The following is a 21,702-nucleotide window of genomic DNA, read 5'->3' on the forward strand; positions in this document are numbered from 1 at the left end:
CTGATTGATGGGGGACAGATCTCTCTCCTGTTTTCATTTCAGTGGAGAGCAGACACACTTTTGAATTCTCCAGAATTTTAACAGGACAGAAAAAAATTACTTTCCATGCAGTCTTATTTGTCACCTCAGACTCTGAGCAGTTCTCTCTCTTTAATATAACTATCTTCATAATTTTCTGCAGGTTTGGGAAATGGTAATTATCCCTGCTCTACAGTTCACAACATCTGACAAGTGAAGGGGTAGGTCCAACAAAGTATGCAATCTATACTGACTTACTTTAAGAGATCCAGATTAAAAAAATAGAATCCAAGATCAAAATTACACACCTGAGTGCCTTGGTTAATGCTGGGTAAGAGCAACATACCTCAGACAGAAGACATCAAATATAGAGCTATGTAGAGCCAGTTAATATAAATATTACATATATAGGCTGAGTCTGAACTACAGCTCTATGTGCAGCAGAAGCATCTCAGTCAGGTCACCAGAGAAGACTCTCCATGAACGTGGAATTCAATCTGGGATAGATGTTTCTTACAATGCAACTAGAGAAGAAAGACTCAGTCATGTCTGTCTTTTACATATTAATGTCTCCTGGTTAAAATACTGTCCCCATATTTCCCAACCACTCCTACAGAGCACCAAAAGAATGAGCTAGCTGAGATTGCTCCTTATTCCTCCTCTTAAGTCTGCAACTTCGTTGAGGAGAGGGAAGCAAGTTGGGGTGGGGGTGAAGGAGCAGCATGACCTTGTGGCATAGTCACATAGAAATGAGGAGTCCTGGGTTGACCTGCCTGCTCCCACGCTGTTTCCATTTTCATCCAGTGGCTCTACAGATTGATTATCAAAAGGCATGACAAAAATTCAGGACTTTTCCTCACAGGTAAATATCTTAATCAGTACACAGAGACCTGCTCTTTTTCACGTCTTCTTTGGCCCCTCACTTTTTGCGTTCCTTTCTAAGCAGGGGCACAGAGTGCTTTCATACTCAGAATCCAAAATTTAAAAAAAAAAAAAAAAAAAAAAGAGGATGGAAGCTCAATCTCTGTTTTTTTAATGACTACCTTTAAAAATGAAGCAGCTCCAATCACTGCTGGTTTTCTGTGAGCTCCCCCAGTCCTGTCAGCCTGGATTTGCTGTTGTCCTGTTTGTTGTGATGTGTTGAGGAGCTGATGAATAGCATGGCCTAGTGTCCAAATGCCATTCAGGTACAGTGACAACAGGTCTGTAGCCCAGAGACCTTGAAAATAACCAGGTCTAAGGTATCTGTTAGTGTTGAACTCTACAACGTTTGGGTGATAAATGCATCCACCTGAATCATATTGTACATGGCAACAACATTGGTCTTAGGCATCTTATAGGCATTAATGGGAGAAATTTTGGCAGAAAGAGGAAATCGAAACTCAGCTTTCAGCTTCCCAGCCACAAAAATGAACTCTAGGTCTCCCTTCCCTTTCAGACACAAACTAATAACACTATTGTCTAAAATAAACCTCTTCTTAGAGGTCTTGCAGGGTGTTGAAAGAGTCAGGAACCACTGGACGTTCAGAGCACCTTCTTATGTATGTTCCTCGTATGCCAGGAAGATGGCAACTAAAATAGTACCATCAGTGAAGTCTCTTAGGATTGTCCAGTAAAATACAAGTCTGTTCCAGCTTGTGCTGTAGCCTTATAACTGTTCTTTCCTGCCAGACCAGTCAGAAGCAGTCTTAGCAAGTCGTGGGTCCTGCAAGACGTATTGGTGGTGCTGCTTATCTGACAGTAAGCATCTAACACCTAACTTTTAATTATTGACTGTTCAATGATAGCCAGAGAGACATTGTTATAGCTGTCTAGATGGGGAAAAGGCAATGGCCATTATAAATAATTTACTAAAAATGATATATGCAAAGTGAGAAAATGCTGCTCAGCAACACATAAAGAGCTGTGCTTGAATGGTTACTACAAAATTTCACACAACTGGAATTTGAACTAAGTGTTTCCAGTCCATAAAAAACAACTTGTGTCTGCCTCTTGATTTAAAAAAGAATCCATATTGTGTTGATTACACTAATTACAATGCAGTTGAATTCCTCCTTATTCTTCAACCACTAGGGACCACAAACACATTGCCTTTGGTTCCGTCTGAACGACACGCTTGACTTCAAATTATGGGCATAGACAGATTATATTCTAAGTCATTTCATACTCTGCGTAAGGAGAATAATGAGTTTTCATTGCATAAGATCCATAGCATGAAGTCTCCCATTTGAGACAGAGCAATGCATGATAGTGTACTGCTGACACCAGGAATAAAAATAAAGGCAGAGCATGGCATCAAAAAAAGTTAAAAAAGAGTAAAGTTAGTTGAGAAAAGAAACAAAAAAAAGGAGGAAAACAGGTTTGGAGACTGAGGATTATCTATGGCTAAAGGAAGGGTGACAGGAGCCTTGAAGGCTTTGGATTAAGACACAACATATATGTGAGCGGATGGCTAAAAGCTCAAGATTGATCTTATTTCCCTAGATCCATTTGACGTATCTCATGGCCGCTGTAAAAGGTAACTGGCACATTCCGAGGCCTAGGAAGAACCCTATGAGAAACTCAGCATTATTCTTGTTAAAACTAGCTTCTTACTAGCATTAGAGTGTGAGCAGCCTAACTGAGATTCCTTTCAATCTTCTACACCAAAACCTCTTTTCCTGTTCATTAATCTATCTGCTATCTCATCATAGCTGGAGGCTTTGATTCACACACAGTTCTTATTAATTGTCACATAATGCACTACAGCCACAATACAGGATAGAAGAGGACTGTGAAAGCAGAAAGTGTTTGGCAGAGAACTGAACTTAAGGAAGAGCAATGGGCACTCATGGTAGGTAGGAAAGTACTGTTCTCTTGGGAGAACAACCATTTCTATCCCCTTTCAGAACCGTGATATTGTCTGCATACTGACTGGTCTGAACACTACTTGCTGTATTCAGCTTTGCCTCCAGTGCATAACTCTGTCTCTTCATATTATTTTCTTTTTTTTTTTCTGGGTGCAAATCAAAGGCAGTTGGCCAGGGTCCCAAACCATGAACAGTCACCACGAAGCTAGGATAGATAGAAAAGCAATCATTTCCCAGTGGGTGGGAAGGGGTCAATCATTAGTTTCTGCCTAGGACCCACACAGTCACTGGCTATGACAACATGATTACTCTAAGGTTGAGCTCATGTTTAATTAATTATGATATACCTGTTGCACAGGCTTGTGGGTAGGGTTCCATGAGTTAGCCAGGCCCGTACACAGTGAAGCTATATTCTTCAAAGACAGTGTGAAACCACAGGAGGAAGTCCTCAGCTCCCTTTCTTGTCTTCCTGAGATTCCTTCCTCATAGTCATCACCAAAAGTCAGAAAGACCTCAGCTTCCTATGTCCTCCATGGAGCAGAACGACAGTCTAGAAGGGGACTTTCATTCCCCCAACCAAACTGCCTCACCTTTCTCTCAAAGTCCTCCCAAAACTTATCTGAAAGAACTCTTTATTTACTCCTTGATGTTGAAAGCCTTCTCCCAACCTCCACTTTCCCACAGTCAACAATGGGCAGAATTCATCTAACTAAATCTAGAGAACTGGAGATAGACATCCACACCTGAGCTAATGACCCTGGGCTCCCTTCATGATCAGTGGAAATAAAGACCTGTTCTCACAGCATGATCCATCTGGAGTCTACTTTAATCACATCCTGGAAGTAAGGGTCTCTACTCAGGACAGTAAAGGCAGTCTAGAAGACTCTCTCATCACGTTCCATTTCTAGACTTTGGTGAAAAACATCCTGGAACGTTTTCCTCATTCCATTCTGATAATCTTACTAAAACTGAGAGGTCCCAGATTGCAGAACATGACTTTTGTTACACCCATCAGCCATTTTACAAAAATTATCATTAATCCTTTATGCACCCTGTGTTCAAGCAGCTGGACATTGATTCACAAGTAAATGTGAATTTACTTGATTTACAAGTAAAATATAAATCACAGCATATAATAAATTGTTCCACCAAGGAAAAATAATACTTAAAGCTTTTCCAAATGATAAATACACCCACTAAGCAGACTCATCAGCGTAAAATGTGGGGGTGTTTTTTCCTCAAGTAGGAGAGGTGACCTTGCCTGTTGGTAATTTTCTTAGGGTTTCCAGTATGGTCATGATAATCTTGTTGCTTTCTTCCAAGTTTTCTTCTTCAGGTACTCAACCTGTTTTGATCTGAACTTATTGTTCTTTGGAACTACGGACTTAATGACTTGGAAATCTTTTTGCAATGACTTGGCAAGGGTTACGAAGTGACTCAGTAGCAAAGCAGGAACAAGCACTCAAGCAGCCCTGGCTCATGGTCTTTCTCAGAGACTCTCTGCCTGGCTTTAAGCACTTACATGAACATCATCACTCAATCTTTCTTAACAAGGGTATTTTTCATTACTATTATTTCAGAAGTGCTTTGTAATAACTCAGAAGTACTGGAAAAAAATCTGAAATGCCTCTTTTTTTTTTTCTTCTTTTTTTTTTTTTTCCCCTTCACCCAAAATATATGTTTCCTTCCACTGTGTACAATCTGTTTCTGTGGCAGTGGCTTGGGTTTCCTAGGAAACGGCTGCAGGTCAGACCTTGATTGGTTGTGTTGTCAGCTTGATTGCAGTGTTTCAGGCGGTGGGACCTGTAAGTGCAGCTCCGAAGCAAGTAAATAGGGGGCTATCCAAGAGCTTTGCATTAGTGGTCTGAAAGAAACCACACAGATGGCATTTTGGGGGAGTGTGTGACACAGGGGGCATCTGTCTGAAGAGAATAGGAGCCAGCGAGGGATTAGAAAAGAGCCAAATCAGAGGTGTGGGCAGGACGGATGGGATGGAGGGCTTTGGAGGACAGAAGTTGGATTGCAGTGAAAACTGCCATGGTCTCAGCTCTCATTGAAGGGGCAGCTGACAGTACAGTACTGGGATGGTCTGGACTCCAAGTCCCTCAGTTACTGGGACTTGAACTCTTTGTTTCATGTTTGACTTCACCGATTCAACTGCAAAATTTCTGAGGCAAATGGATATATTAATACAGTACTAGGAAGGCAAAAAAAGAGATGTTTTCCACTGGAGGATCTAGCTGCCAATAGATTAAAAATGTAATTATTAAAGAGAGTAACAGCTTTGTATCCTGCAGCCCTTTGGGGGGGTAAGAGGGGATTGCCTAGAAGGGACATCTCTGATGCTGATTTGTTTATGAATCAGAGAAGAGTAAAACCACCTAGGAAGAGCACACACATTGAGAAGGAAAGACCAAAGGTGGGAACAGCAGTTCTGAAGGGCTCCCTGAGCTTTGGCTCATTTCCTTTTCCACCTGTCCAACTACATGCATACTGAAGAGCTTTCTGTGCTCGTATGTGAACACAGTCACATGCATATTTTCCTGGTTGAATCCCATGAGAAATTTCTGAAACATAATTTCAGAAATACAGAATAACCAGAATGAACCTAATTTGCCTTGCCTTGCCTTTCCTACCCTTCCCTCCCCACAAAATGAAGTTTAATTTTAAACTTCAGCAGAATAATAGTGCTGTGTACTTCTGACTCACTCTGCCAAATAAACTTCCACATGGTGATTATGTTATGTTCTGACTCCTTAATGTACTTGATAAATTCTTTGGCAAGCAAACATGCCCAATGCTCGATAACTAACTGTGAATCTATGGATTTAAAAAAAAAAAAAAAAAAGGTGTTGCTTGTTTTCCATGTGTGCAGTTTCATTTATTTTCTCCCCTATTCGCAAGCAGATTACTTTCTCTTAATTAAGTAAAAAGTACTTAGTGGAATTGATCTGAATTCAGGTCTAAGAGCACTTGCTAATTCTGCTGTTAGTTTTAGGAAGCTGGTGGCAAAAAGCATCTATCAAGACAAATTTGTGCAGGCACCACCCATGGTTAGAATCACAGTCAAATGTCTGCAGTTTAACAGCTTGCCTGTGTATCAGCCGAGTACCAGGGACTGTAAGCATACTTCAGCCTATGGAAAATGCAAGTTAACGTAACCCTGTATAACCTGCTATGAAATAGGTTGAAAAAAATCACATTTTTCATTATTTTTACAGGCCTGCGCAGAGATTATCTCAGTTCATCTGACACACAGTAGCTAGTTAAACTGTGTTTAACAGACACAGCCCATGGCGAAGGACGTGTTTCAGCCCATGATGACAGATCAAACCCACCCTGATGTTTCACGAGTTAAACAGAGAAGGGAGGAAGGGAGGCAAGACAGGGAGATAAGGGCACCCATCTATCACGCAGAAGAGAAGAAATGAGTTAGAAGGAGGAACAAAACCTCTTGATTTCTTCACTAGTGCCCTCCCCAGTTAACAGCGCTGCTCTTCTTTTAATAGTGTATCACTCTTTTTCAAGCAGATGTACAGCTCTCATTAGAGATAATCCTCAATGCTCCCTCATCTTCCATTTCCCAGCTTTACACAGATAACATTAGTTACTGTCCTTTTATTGCATTGTTCCATTTTGTGTACTCAAAGAACTATCTGCATTACAATAATCTATGTATGTCAAATGGGATTAAGAAGGAAATTGAATGAATCAGCCAGAGTCATACAATAAATAATCAAGGAAATTTTAAACAGAAAAATGCATCACTATAATTATGCAGGTAACACCAATTGATGCTTATTATTGAAACTTTATTCATTCTCAACGTAGACAAATTAAAAGACACAAAAATGATTTTTTTTTCCTTAATAGTATCTTTCTCTGGAAGCGAAAAACATATTCCAGGCAATGCATTTGCTAGCATCCTTCTTATGGTACATAGAGGGAGCTGTTGGCATAGGTTTATTAGACCAATCACAGTGAAAATTTTCCATTGTTACCAAACCCTTTATAAGATTTCATTATTACTTTAACTGGAAAAATCATGCCCTCATCAATATACGAATAAAAAGAATCTCATGAGTTTTAGGCACATAAAGAAGATATGTACGATAATACAGTATTTTGCCTTTTGCTGGACATTAATTGCTATATGAACTCCAATACACAAAAGTTTTTTGCTGTCCAATAATATAAAATTAGGGAATATTAGCTTCACAATTTACAAAGTATATATAAACATAACAAATAAACGAGGCAACTGTACATATCCCAATGTGTATGTATATGAGCCTCTTTTCCTTTATCGCTAATACTGAAGGATGGTCTGAAGGCTAGGAGCTGGGATTTTTGTCCTCAGCAGAGTACTGGGAGAATACTATCCCTGTTTCTCACTCTGTTGACCTTCAGGGATTTTTTTCAGGCTGCTGCTGAGACAAGGGGCAGGCAAGTATTTTAAGGGGAGGCTTTTACCTCTAGGAAAGGTTTACATGCTGTTAATTACCACTGTAAAGGCAGCAAGACTCTTTTATTCTACAGTTCTTTTCTCCTAACATGGGCACCTAAAATTCTTACTAGTTTGCCCTGAGGATTGGTATAACCATTTAAAGTTTGCAAAACCAGATGAACAGATGTCTATTATATAAACGTGACAGTCACAGGAGCTGTCTTTAAAACTAGCTAAGTAAGGAGCAGTTAGGGCAAGAATATTTTTTCATAATAAAAAATAAAAATTAATCCACTTTTTTTTAAACCTACAGAATGTTTTGTTAACTTTTACACCCATCACATTTCATTGTTGAAATTCTCTAAGTTTCAAAATTCTGTGTGGCACCTGCAATGTTGACATCCTTAAATCACGACTATTCCCTCTGCAGTCCTAGTTCAGAAAGCCCCAAACAGGAAGCTCTGGAAATGATAAAAGAGAGATTAATCCCAAGAGATGTCTGGCAAAACTGTTCAGGCTCGCAGCTTCAAAATGCAAGTGAGCCCTGGCATTTTTAGCCAGATCAACATTGAGACTCTTAAGGCTTATATCAGAGCTGGACACCACAAAGAAATAACATTTCTACATTTTGTGAGATAGTCTTAGACTTTAGGAGCATCTTAAGCACTGAATGTGTTTTGCACATCTCATGCGTTGAAAATGTTTCACAGTAACAATGGGGTTACTTAATTTCACAGTAAGCACAGAGATGTTAAGTTGTATGTATGTGATCATGTATCCATTTTTTATCTGACTCATAAATGGATTCCATTTGGGATTGAACAAAAACAAAGTTATTTACAATGCCCAGCCTGTGCCTGTCCTCCTCTTCATTTCAATCAGTAAGAGGTTTGACCGCCTTCGGTATAAATAAGAAGGAGCCCTTCATTTCAGCTCACATGTAAATAAGATTTTATTTACTGCTCAGTGCTGTGCTGAGCAGGTGCGGTAGACATCTACCTTGATGGCTGGAATAACAAAAACTATCGAATAATTTGTCTCTGTCTCAAATTTTATATCTGTCTGGTACTTAAAATAAATTAAAAATTGCATTTCTTACTTGGGGCCTCAATTCAGCATGATACTCAAGTGGAAGTTAACTTCAATGCATGCACATTCCCAATGATTTAAATAGAGCTATCTGTATATTTAAAGATAGCTTCACAGTTTTTGAATAGCAATCTAAGCAGTTGCCTAGATTCCTGCTTTAACAAGTGCACAATATGTGAAGAACCCATCTATTTATTCAGTAATTTGTTTTTTATCCCAAGTGTTTTAAAAGCATCCAAATGGGTGGATTTTTTTTCATTCTTAATACAATACTTGAAACCATGGTTCCTCTAGAGCAATTTATGAAGGAGCAGAAGGGGATATTTGGTTTAGGATAGATGTACCAAAAAATAAAAAATGGAAATTTTTGTAGTTCAGCCATTTCATGTTTGGAAGAAAACTAAAAGATAATCTTAGCTAAAGTGCTTTCGTTTCAGTTCATGACACTAACAGCTGCTGTAATTGTAGCGTTGAGGCAAAGAAGTTCTGTATTGTGAAAAATATACACTAAATTGTTTCTAAGTATCTCAGAAGATCTTTCTGTTGGGTTTCTTTACCTTCTGCCGGAAAACTTGTATAGTCACACTGCATTTATTTTTCATTGAACAGTCTTCTCCATAGCAACAAATCACAAAAATGCATAAGTACTCTAGTATGGAAAAGTCAAGCTACCCAACTAGCCTATACAAATCCTTAGCTGTCCATAAAAAGACCATGAGAGAAGTCTGAGGCAGAGGACCTGAAGTATTTCAAAGCATTTACGATCAGTCTGCTCCCTCCTGGGCCAGGACAGGAACAGGTGATGATTAATGACAGACATCACAGATTATCTAGGAGAATGAGACTGGATGGACTTGTCTTATCTGTGGATGGGAGATATCTCACAGTCACTGGAAGTTCAGCTGATAGGGATTCGGGGCACTGGTAGCTGGTAGGTGGCGTTAGAGACTGCTTTTTTGCTAATTTTCCTATAGTCTGTCTTAAATAGAGGGAAATAAGATGCTGATGGTGATTCACAAAATCTTTGGACGCAAGTAGAAAAGTTGTGAGCTATGGCTACCGCTCACCCTGACCATTTTCTTTGCAATTTACTCTAAGTACTTTGTTTCCTCTTCTTTTCCCAGAACTCTACTTTTCCATCATTACTGTTTTATTTAATCATAAATATAGACTGTAAATTTTATACAGCTAGGGTTTACCTCTACAGTCTGGAATTCCGGGTCCTGGTTGCAAATTCTTTCATTTCTTCTATTGGGGAAGAGCTCTTTGGGATGGGAGAGCTCAGTTACTCAGTACTGCTTCTGGTGTCTTGTTCTTAGTGAACAGAAAACTACTGGTATTGAAAGTGTGTTTCAGCAAAAAGAATAAAAAATCCACAATGGATTGTGATTGTTTTAGATGACTTGTAAATTAACCTAGATTACAGATAAATTTGCTGACCAGAATGTTACTAAGGCAATCATTTTACTACTCTTGGAGCCTTTTTTTACAGAAGTACGGGTATATAGAAAATGCATTGTGTCCAAGTCTGGTAGTATGCAGACAAATAGCAAAAAAAAAAAAAAAAAAAAAAAAAAAAAAAAAATTCTAGTTGTGTTTCATTGGAACGAGGTAAGATCTATAGCAATACAGCATGAAGAATCTTTACCTTGAAGAGTTCAGTCATATTTCCAAAAAATGGTTGAAACCTGAAATGGGTGATTTATAATTTGCAAAAGAAGAAAATTAGACCATACAAAAGTGACTCAAAGGAGAATTTAGACCATTGTGTTCCACAATATGTACGTTACAGGTAAAAGCTCCTAGTATAACTAGATTGGATGGGTTCTCCTTTTGTAAGATTGTAAGATTTCATTAGTTTTGCATTCTGTGTCAGGATGAAACTAAACCTTTTCAAAGGCCTGTTCATTTATGTATTTTCAGGTGAAAGTTGTGGCTTTTCTTGGACTGTTTGGGGGGGGTTTTGTGAGTGAAAACAGTAATGAAAACCAACGAAGTACCACCTCACCACTAACTCTACTTGATGTAGACCAGGGACTTGAACTTAAAACTCCTCTACAACCTATGAAATCATGAGAATATTGAGACGATTCAGGTAAATCTTACTTGTTTTCTCTCTTTTCTTTCTTACTTTGGAACTCTTCCACTTTGAATGAATAGTATAATCACCTTTCTTGTAGTTAGCTAAAGCAGTTAGACCAAAAGAAGAAAAGACCATAACATTTATAGTTCAGACAGAACATGAAAAAGTTTTTCTTTTTCATAAAACCTCTCTCAAAGATGCATGATTGGTAAGTAAATAAGAGTGTAAATGTAGATTGCTATGATGTTAAATTAGGTTTTTGACATGCTATGTAGAAGAAGAAGTTCAAGGAGACAAAAGACATGGCTATGCAGGGGGGAAAGCAAAAAAAAAAAAGACTTTCTGAAGGTACATTGAAAATTCCTATAATTTTTCCACTTGGATGTTTTAGTGTGGAATCTATGAACATAAGTCTAATTCTTCACAATCAATAGCACCAGCTCTTCAAGCAACACAATCCACTAGGTTTGTGGTTCCCAAATAAGTGCCTGGTTTATATTATGCTTATTTAAATTAATATGCCAATTTTAAAATAGGTTTTAGCATGTTGGTGAAGTCTTTATTCTTTAATCTCCCATTTATAATCAGGTACGACTTTATAGAAAAGCATTCATTTCTGGATTATTTTTTGAGGTATACACTTCAGAGAGAGCACAGATGGTCTAATAAAGGCTACTTTTGTACTAGTCCCATAGTGCAAGAGAACTCAACTGCTTAGATAGAATTTAATGAAGACTCACAACAATTTGATACTATCCTAAAACCAGGGCAAATAAATGATAGTAAAACAAACCAGTCATCTGGGATAGATATTGCCCCATCATTCTTGAATTTCAAGAAAGTTTTAATCCTGAATCAAACCTAAATAAATAAGACACCATTTGATTTGAATCCAGATAGACACTGAAAAGGGGTCTGGGATAGGACTCATACTTGAATCCAGTACTCGCACCCTCATAGTGACTCTTATTGGTAATAATAATAGCTGTAACACATCTATCATTCAATTTTTGTCACTCTTTCTCTTTGCTACACTAAAAGTCACCTTAACAATTCAAATAATTTCCAGTCAGTTTTTTAAACTTTATAGCTACCTTAATCATCTTATCTGAGGGCTGTGTAACCTTTGACCATATTGTCACATAACTTATGTCATAGGGAAGTTAGGTTTTCCCATTTTGCACCTAGAGGAGTAAGAAAGAGATATGATGAAATATACTGGCACTCAAATCTCACTAGCATCAGTGGTAAGAAGGAGTCCAAGGACCTTTAAATATTAATATCTTGCTATTGTTTTTTTCAGTGGGTTGTCCAGAGACACTAATAAGGAAATTAGTCTCACCATTGGAGATTCAACTTTTAAACAGTCAGGAGATTAATATGAAATTGCTAGTTGGAAAACATAGTTGGTTTTGCATTTATAAAGAGGGTGGAGTTTATTTTAAGGAAACTAGAGGTATGTAAAATATAGACACCTTATATCAGATGGTTGTGTAGTTTCCCTCAGAAGGCAGTACAGGGAGACTGGCCTCTCAAGAGTATAATTCATCCTGTCTGTCTTGAACATTATTGTAGGATGGCATCAGTCATCACTGTCCATTCACCAGAACAGGAATGTATCTTGAACTAAACACTGACTATTGCACAGCTAACGTTAGATGGGGTGAAAGCAGCCCCTAAGAGCAACAAGGGCTTCCAAACGAGGCTTCACTAGCTGTCTTTCTATCAAAACACCAACCTTTCATAAATTCATTACAAACTTCAAGATACAGAAGAAATCTGCATTGAGCTGATAGATCTGAAATCTTTAGAAAAGGTTATCAACTTGGCTGCCCCTTCTGCTACCATCCCTCATCTTTTAGACTATGTCAGCAACAGACACGGTTTACAATAAACTTTAACACTAAAGCCCAAGACTCAGTGAACCTCTAAGCTGGGCTCTGCCAACATTTATGCTTGAGCTTGAATACTTGAGCTTGGACACTTGCTGAAGTTCTGAGTATAAGATTACTTCACGTGATTTGCCCTTCAGCTTTGTCCCTCCCAAAAATGTTGTGGTAATTTGTTCAGAAGTGCAAGTCCCAGGGTACAGGAATCCTGCAAGAAATAGTCCCACAGTCTCTCCTTTCTGGCCTTCTGATATTTGAGTTCCGATTTCTTCATTTTCTCCCTCTACAATTCCCAAAGTTGAGACTTTCCAGGAAGGAAATCCAAGTACTGCTTGGACCAATTGCTAGAAACAATCTTCTTCACACACAGTGCAGCATAGTCATTGTAAAGATGTTATTTACTTTTTGTAGTTTTGCTAATAGCGTGTCATTCTCAAGGTATATCTCATGTACCAATATGTCCCTGAAGATTATCCTTAGTTTTTCACAAAATCCTTATCACTCTTGTTTTGTAATTTCAGAGGATAGTTGTACTATAGTGCAAAAACTCTTCTGTTTGTTCAGCATCTTCTGTTTCTGTGAAGTTATAACAGGAATCCACCACCTCTTTAAAAGGTAGGAAGCTCTAAATGTTAGCTCATATAACAATATATTTCCAGGGAAATACATTAATATATCTATTAATTATCTTTCCCTTGAATGATTTTAAATCTTGGTAGGGTAAGTTCACATCCCAGTCTTTGGATTTTTGGATTAATTTCCCATCATATGAAGAGAGCAGAACTTAGAATTCTGCACTTGATTTTTTTTTTTAAGCACAAGTCCCAGGTGTTTCATTTTTAAAAGATGTTACAGCAATAAAAATGTTATTAAAGTGTCTTCGTTCATGCTGTTATAGTTGAGGTTGTGTCAGCATTTCCATTACAAGCTCATCTTTTCCAGAGAAAATGCTCTGGTCCATTGGGTAAATAACACATGTTTTACGATGACACACACCAAGAAAAGCTAGAAATATTCAAGGATAAGATTGTTTAGGATCCTTTCTTAATTCCATACAGTATATGTTGTGCTGTAATTTTTCCCCATGAATGAATAAATCTAGCACTGCCTGCCAGTGATCACGAATTTCCTTGTACCACAAACTATGTTAGTATTATTTTTACTTAAACTTTTTTTTTAAATTAAAATCTGGAGAAAACATATTTCTCATTACTATCATGCATACTTACCATTAGGATAATGCTTTGAAACTTCAGCTAACCCTTAGAACTGTTGCAGAAATGGAGGCTTGATGGGGCTCGGAAAGATAGGTTAAAAGCAAAGTTTTCAGAGGTAATTTTTGGGTTTGAGTTCTCAGCACCGATGAAATAAGATCCCAGATCTCTCAGGCTTTGTGTTGCATTATGGAAGTACTCCAAATCATAGGTGACTTCTGGTACTCCTGTCTTAAGTGACATGACAAACGCTGCGGAAGGAGAGGTACAAGAAGGAATCAGAAATCAAGAGACCCTTCCTCCCAGGCCTCCACTGAATAGGATGCATCTCAGTCTATTAATTTATTAACTAAGTCTGCTTTCTCAAGAGGCAGCCCACAGACCTTTCAGATTCAGTTTATATGTTTTCAGTCATCCATTGCTTTTTCTAGACACCAGCCCCCACCGTTATAACATCACATCTATTAAACCGAATTCTGAGCTCTTCCCCTGCTCTGGGGGTGCAATCCTGCAGTTCAATGATCTTTTGGGCCGTTACCATGACCCCGTCATATTTCCACACTCCTCCTGCCTCATCTGACCTTGTACAACGTCAGGTTCCATTACAGCAGCTTGAAAAATAATTGGTTTGAATTTCATGCCTGAAGTCTTCACTCAGTATTTCTTTTTAAGAACTAACACCGTCATTAATACAAGGGATGGGTGATCTCTGAGCTTAATCTCACTTAGTAGAGGAGGCCAAAGTCCTCGTAGCCCCAGGCCTATTTTTGTTGTTGTTGTTGTTTATTAATCTCTGATTCCTTTAAGACTAGCTATTTTATTGCAGTCAGGTTTATTGTAGAAATACTTAGAAGTTACTTCTGGAAATATAGAGGAGGAGATTTTTCTTATCTGCCTTAGATAAGAAAAAAGTTAAGAAAGATTTTCAGTGGATGAGATAAATAGAGAAGAAAAGTGGAAAGGAATATTTTCACCATCTTTTGCACATGAGGAAGGGTGGTATTAAATAATATACCTTAAGCCACATTGAAAGTCAGTGATAGAGCCAAAAATAATGCCCACGTCCTGCCTGTAGTCAAGCCTTGCCTTAACCCCAAAATTCTTATATTTAAAGATTAAGAATTCACAAACAATGAGAAGATTTGTTTGGCTCATTTAAACTCTTATGTCTACCAATAGATTGTGCTTTCTTAATTTTTGCACTATTTGCAATTGTTCAAGAGGTGTTTTGTAGGATCATAATTCATCTGGTGTATTGATTAAAAAGACCATCCTTTGACTGTTCATTTAGATATTCAGTACCAAATTCTGTGATTAGGCGCAGCTATTTTTTTCTTATTTCCTTGTAACTTTTGTGAATGGACGACTCCTCTCTTTCAGGATACAGATCGCTGTTCTTTTGCTCCAAATTAAGCTGAAATCCTGTCCTAAGCATAAGGTTCTTACATTTTTTTCTTGTCCAGCGTGAGGGTGGGATGAATCATGCACTGGAATTATCCATGTCTCTCTCTCTCTCTTAAATCGGGGGGGGGAATTTTGTTGACGGGATTAAATTAGAGACCTCAGTTTTGGACGGTTGCAATTCGAAGTCCCCCATTTCTGTCTTTCTTTCCGTAACTACTTGATCTAGTTTTGTCACAATAATGCTTTGACATTTCAGTTCTCATCACATTTCTATTATACTACGGATCATGCATTTTTCTCATATAAGATATCTTTGCCTTTCCCATCCTCTCTCTCTCATTGCTAATAAATGGCCAAAGGAGTCAATCTTTTTCCAGAGGTTCACAGATGTTCTGAGGAAGATTCTCCTATCTCTGGCTAAGCTAATTTTGAGGTACTTAAAAACAACAAGTCCAAAGAAAACTATTAATGACTTAAGTATGAGTTGTTTTGAACATTTTTCCTTAAATCCAGTTTTCTGGAATGAAGTATTTTTGGCATTGACAGCTCTCATAAAAAGAAAGCTAATGATTTTCTTCTGAGCATAATATGCGGATAATTAAGATAATGTTTTTAGCAATCTGAAGTGTTTAGCTGCCTTCATACAATATAAATCTTTTTTTTGCACCCTTCATATATTTAATTTAACTATGCAACAAAACAGTAGAAAGAAATATGATGGTTTGCATAATTACACAGCTACTTCAACATTATATTTTTGAAAGTCTTTTTCAATCTTTCACTTGGTAATTTTCTCCATAACTGGGCAATTTAAGATTTTTTTTTCTTTTTCTTCCTTTTTGCTGCATTAAATGTCTGTGTCTAAGCATGACACATTTGCCTTCAATTTGTATATGTGTACGGAAACACTGAGGCACAGAAATATATGTATAGCTGTATATGTTCTCTGTATAATACGCATGCAAATGCATTTATATGTGTACATACACAAGCACATTTGCACATAAAAATTAGAAGGGATATGTGTTCATAAGGAAGTATTTAATCAACTGTTAGACATTGGAAACATAATCATGTAAAGCATGTCCTTATTTTGAAGTTACATTGAAGAGTGGTTATTAATAACTCTCTGAGAAATTGAGGAAAGCTTTGGCAGTTCGGAGATAGTGGAGAGATTTGTTCTGATGAGTTTCTGAAGACTGTTGGAGAATAAACCATTTTGGGGGGCTGTATGACTCTTCTGATGTTGTTTAGAGAGAATTGCAGGGAACAATGCTGAGTTTAAGATGTATTATATTGGTGAAAGAGAGGAAAAATGACAGGAAAACCTCCAAATGAAAATACTCCTTTTATCTTTCAAATGTTTTCCTCTGGATCCAGGTGCACCTCGTGTACCTTAGTGCGCTGTGGTTGCTGACTGCTGTTCGTGAGAAGCTGGTACGGGGCAAATCTGACCTGGCAGCTGCGCAAGGGCTAACATGCATCATTCAGCTGCAAACATTCAGCTACAGAAAGAAAGGACATTTCTGCACCCAGGTGACAGATGTTGTTTTAAGGAAGGGAGTTTGGGGTCTCAGCCTCTGTATGCTTGCTCAGAGATGTGCAATGGAGAGAAGAAACGTCGAGAAACTGCTACACAAAGCTGTAATTGTCCCTACATTAGCCAAAATGCTTGAATACTAACCATTCTGCCGTTGTACCAGAGAACCCGATGTAGAGTATAAAAATCAGTGGTAATATTTCCACCCACACTTTCTAAAAGCATAATATTTGGGATGTTTTATTCTATTTTCTGTAAAGTGTCTGCACATTTTTTTCCTTGCAAACTTTCTAAAACCTGACTATCTTCAAGGTTTTAAAGTTTTTGGTTGCTCTCTATTTCTTTTTCAGCAACTAACCAACACTCTCCACTGAAAAGTTCAACTGATATTATTTTTTATTTGTGAAATTCTGTTTAGAGAACTGTTCTGACATTGACAAAACTCTTGCTGTGAAGTCCTTCTCTGAGCAGTCAGACTTTTACCCTTAATGCACACACAGCAGCGTTCCCGTGGATTTCATTGTCCACTGGAAGCATATGAAAGGGATTTCATGCACTCAGGTTCCTCTGAGCACTTTCGCCATTAAAGTGACAAGCTTAAAATTAAATATTTTCAAGTAAAAATTTTGCATTTCTGAACAAACACAAAGATTGGTACTCTATGCTGTTAACTATTAACATGAAGCCTGTCTTGGAAGGGAGAGTGTTTTGTATGTGTCTGATACTGGCTTACATACAGCTCTCTTACATAGATCTTGTAGGTAGGCTGGATTTAGAAACAGTTGAGAAAAAGAGGAGTAATTTTAGTGTAATTTTACCAGTTTCTGTAACATTCTGGTGCAAAGAATGCTAAAGCTGAACTCAGCATGATTTTTTGAGAATTTATGTCATGTTCAGTACTTTCCACTTACATAACTCAATTTACCCATAGCGCTCTGTGTACATCTCAGAGGGGAAAAGGAATCATTATCCCCATTTCACAAACAGGTGATGTCTGAAAGCATCCAAAGAAGAGATTTCTCCCACATTCACACAGAAAGTCATCAGCTAGGGCTGAGAGTAGAAACTTTGCTCCCTTAATCTGTACAGGCTTCAGATAGACAATCACGGGTCTGTATGAACAGCCAAGGCTACTTAGATTTAAAATTATTAACCCTCCTGCTGCAATTCCTCTACCAACAAAACATATACACAGTGTTCAACTGGAAACTGCAGAGCATGACAGTCAATGTCTTGCTATAATACTTGTTGTTATGAATTAATTAGCTGATTTGCATTTATATAGCACACTTCATGCAGAAGCAACACATGGCATAATACACTTAAACTACATTACAATTAAACAGAACTTCTGCTAGAGAAGTCAAGATGAGGCATCCAAAAAAAACCCCACCCAAAACTCAAAGAAATTAAATTTCTCATAGCTCTGATGGGAAGCAACTTATAAAAAAATTCAAATCTTTAACAAAGGGCAACTACAAGTCTCAGTTACAAGGACAGTGACTGATCAGCTGTTCAGGGAGGTAAGTGGGGATGAAAAAAAGATGTGAATAGTATGCAAGTACTGTAAAAGCAATTATGCATTTGACAAGAAGCCAGTGTAGCATCCTGAATTGCAGTGTGGTAAGTCAATGTATGCAAGTGACCATTCTAGATGTTGAATTTTGTGCAAATCAGGGACTTGCACCATGAATGGTCAAGGAAGGCTGCAAACATAAAGTGGCAATAATCCAACTGCAGTGTTATAAAATGTGAATCAGAAGCTATGCATCCCACTGAGACAGAAATGGTCTTAACCTGCTAAATTCGTGAGACGGCTAAAATGAAGTCTGAACAGCACAGCTCACATCGGCTGATTAGGAAATCAAAATTCCACTCCCAACCAAACATTGAGTGAAGAATCACTGTGGAGAGAGTTACTGACTTAGGCAAAAGAGAAAAAAAAAAAGATTCCATTTTCTCTGAGCTACAGAATTAGGAAAAAAATTAACAAAGATCCAAAGTTTGATTTCTGACAAAAGTTGTTCACAATCAAAAGGTACATCAACAGAGACTAAAGTTATTTTTGGTGATGTCACTATGAGAATATTAAGAGACTATGTCTTCTTGAACTCTCTAATAAAGAAGACAGTGAAATCTGAGACACCTGTTTCTGTCTCTGGAGCTGAAGTATTGCCCCATGCAGAAGTTCTTAGATGTTAGTCTTGGTGCATTGGTCGAGCCTTATCTCTAGAAGCAGGCTTCTCTGGGCTCTTCTAGTGTCTTATTTATTCTTATGAATAATTTTTGATTGATTCAAGTCTGCCTTTCCCACCAAAGTCAGTTCCCTCAGTTACCTTTACCCACACACATATTTAAAAAAAAAAAAAAAAAAAAGAGAGAGAGAGAAAAGAAAAAGTTTTGTCACACAGTTTCCTTTATTCTGGCAATTTGCAGAGCAACAGTCATAAAACTGACCGAGCAGGAAAAGAATAGACCCAGTCACCTGTGACTAAATAGTGCACTTCCTCTTTAAATACCTTTAATCAAGTCACCACTATATTTTTCTTGACTATACATTGCTTGACTAAGAAAATATTATGGCCATATCCTGGACTGACTTGTTTAAGCTTTCTTATCTATATGATGCTTCCTACTGTAACACAGAAAGCAATCAGAGCTTCCTGAAGTCTTTCCCCAGTTCCTCCAGGAGGTCTAACTTTGGTACATCATATGTATTTGCAGCACAAGCCGAAAGCTAAATTTTTATTGTCTTAAGAGTGGAATTTAAGTTAAAGGTCAGGGTAGTTGCAATAACACCCAGAAATGAGTTTAAGGAATAATTTTCCAGCATCAGAAAGTCCTTTGTTTTGATTCAGCTGTAAGGAGAGTGAACCATGCACTACAAGGAATAACAAGGGACACAGGTGAACGAGAATGTATTAGCAGGAAAAAAATAAAGGATTCCTATATATCTTTTGATATCTCTAATTTTTAGAAATTTAAGGAAGGTAAAATGCTTTCACTCAAGTTATTATTTTCCAGAATATTCCAGCTGGTAATCTCCCTTTTCTGAAAGCACCCTGAAATGGTTCTTGCAGTGTTTGTCCTCCAGGAGCCCAGAGAACTGTACCAAACAACGGGGTTTATTCCTTCAGCACTGTCCCCACTTCTGTGTGGCTGTGGTGGTGGTTCTGAGGAAAGCTTGGAGACTCTTAGTGTCCTCTGGGACCAAAATGTTTGGAAAACCTTCCTGTACCAGTCAAGAATCTGAGAGCAATGTGGCTAAACATGAAGCTATGATAAGTTTTTGTTCCAGTGAGTGCTAAGTTTTCCCACTTAGCAATAAAAGGTATTAAAGGATATGTTATTAAACAAGATTACTTATTCTACCACAAAACAAACCTTTAATTAACCATATTTGGACATCTTTTTCAGAAAAGAAGTGTTCTTCAAGAGCTTTTTTCCTTTTCAGTCAAGAAGATTTACATTTACAAAAGATTGTGAAAATGTAGAGGGAAAAAATTTTAAAAGCAATCAAAACCAAGCAGATATTTTTCAGACAATATCTTATCAGCCAACCTGATCAGAAACATAGCAGGTTCTTGATAGGCTGGTATTTGTGACAACACCACACAGGAGTTCTTATTCTTTGCTTTTTTCTTTTATCTTTTCATAATAAATAAACTGTCATCAGTGGGCAAGACAGCATAAACCAAAGCTATAAGTGGTGTCCCTCAGAAGCTGAAGATAATCCATGGTGTTGCAGTTCAGATATTAAATGAAACTTTCCACTTGGATCTCATGGATCAAATACATCCCATATATCACATCACATACCTCATGTTCTTCAGACTGCATGAGTTGCCTGCGGGATTTTGCAAATGTGGCTTCTAAGCATCATAAATTTGGGGGTTGTCATCACCTGAGATATCTTCTTGTTCCTCAGCTCATACTCAGCTGTGATTCTGCATGGTCTTGATACATCAGAGAGAAAACACTAATAGGTCGTTCCCGGTGTATCCAACCACATATATAACCCTGTGCCACAATCCGGGAAAGCTGCACAAATGCTGCAGTGACGATTTCTTTCCTGGGGCACTGGCATAAGGACGACACTGTGGGAACGTGCGAGAGCTTAAGGTATTTGACCAAAACGAAATCATAGCTGTATCGGTGGTCAGCAACAAATTTGAGCAGCCTAGTGTAAGTGTTGACAGCTATAAGTTACACATGAATGGATAAGTCATACGGGGGGATTGGATGAAACAAAAATTGAAATAAATAAATATCTTAGAGAGAAGAAGAAAAAAAAAAGGGCGAGGGGGGGGAGGGAAGTAGCAATCTGAACACCCAGGAAAAACATGTCAGAGTGTCCCTCCAGCCATGCTGGCAATTTAGGCATAGAAAAATTACTGAAGGCAGATCATCATTATTAGAGCAAGAAAAAGATGTCCCTAATAACTGTGTTATCTGCCATCAAATCTCCAGAGACAAAAATAGACTCATTTGCTCCAAGGTTGCAGGGGTTACAGAGTGAGGCAGGAACCACAGAAAAAGAGATTGATACCAGGGATTAAAGATCACAGCTGTACAGAGAGGAGGTGGAAACAAATTGGTGCTATTTCTAAAGCCCTGATGAAAGAAAATGGTGCCTTGCTAGGGAAGGTGACAACTGAAAGATAAAAGTAGAAAGAAAATGTTTTAATATTAGAGCTGAGCAAAGTGTTGGTAATGAAACTAAGCTGCAGTTTTGCTTAGTTTTGTGCTTCTTCACAAAGCAAGAGCTTGGGCCGGTTTCTCAAGGTGAGCAATCCTAAGCCAATTTATTATATCTTCAGGTGAAAATGATACAGGGGAAACCATGATTTCACTATCTTAGATACAAACCCAGCCAAATGGTTATCCAGCCTGGTGCACCGGACTGTTTCGCTTTGTTATTGAGTTACCTCAGGCCTGACAATGGCAAAGCGGAGGTTCCTACTCGTGCAGGGCTGGAGCTGCCAAGCTTTGCAAAGCTCAGATTGAGCTACAACGCAACCAACCGAAATAGCTGCTGTAATGGCTATCAAATCCCCTGACACAGCAGGTATTAAATTACAAGCCATTAAGGATTAGACTATGAGCTACTGCAGGAAATGCTAAAGAAGAAGATTTCCGCAGACTCATATCTCTTGTGGGTAAGATAGG

This window comes from Aquila chrysaetos, chromosome 5 (assembly GCF_900496995.4).
Source record: "Aquila chrysaetos chrysaetos chromosome 5, bAquChr1.4, whole genome shotgun sequence".
NCBI lineage: Eukaryota > Metazoa > Chordata > Aves > Accipitriformes > Accipitridae > Aquila > Aquila chrysaetos.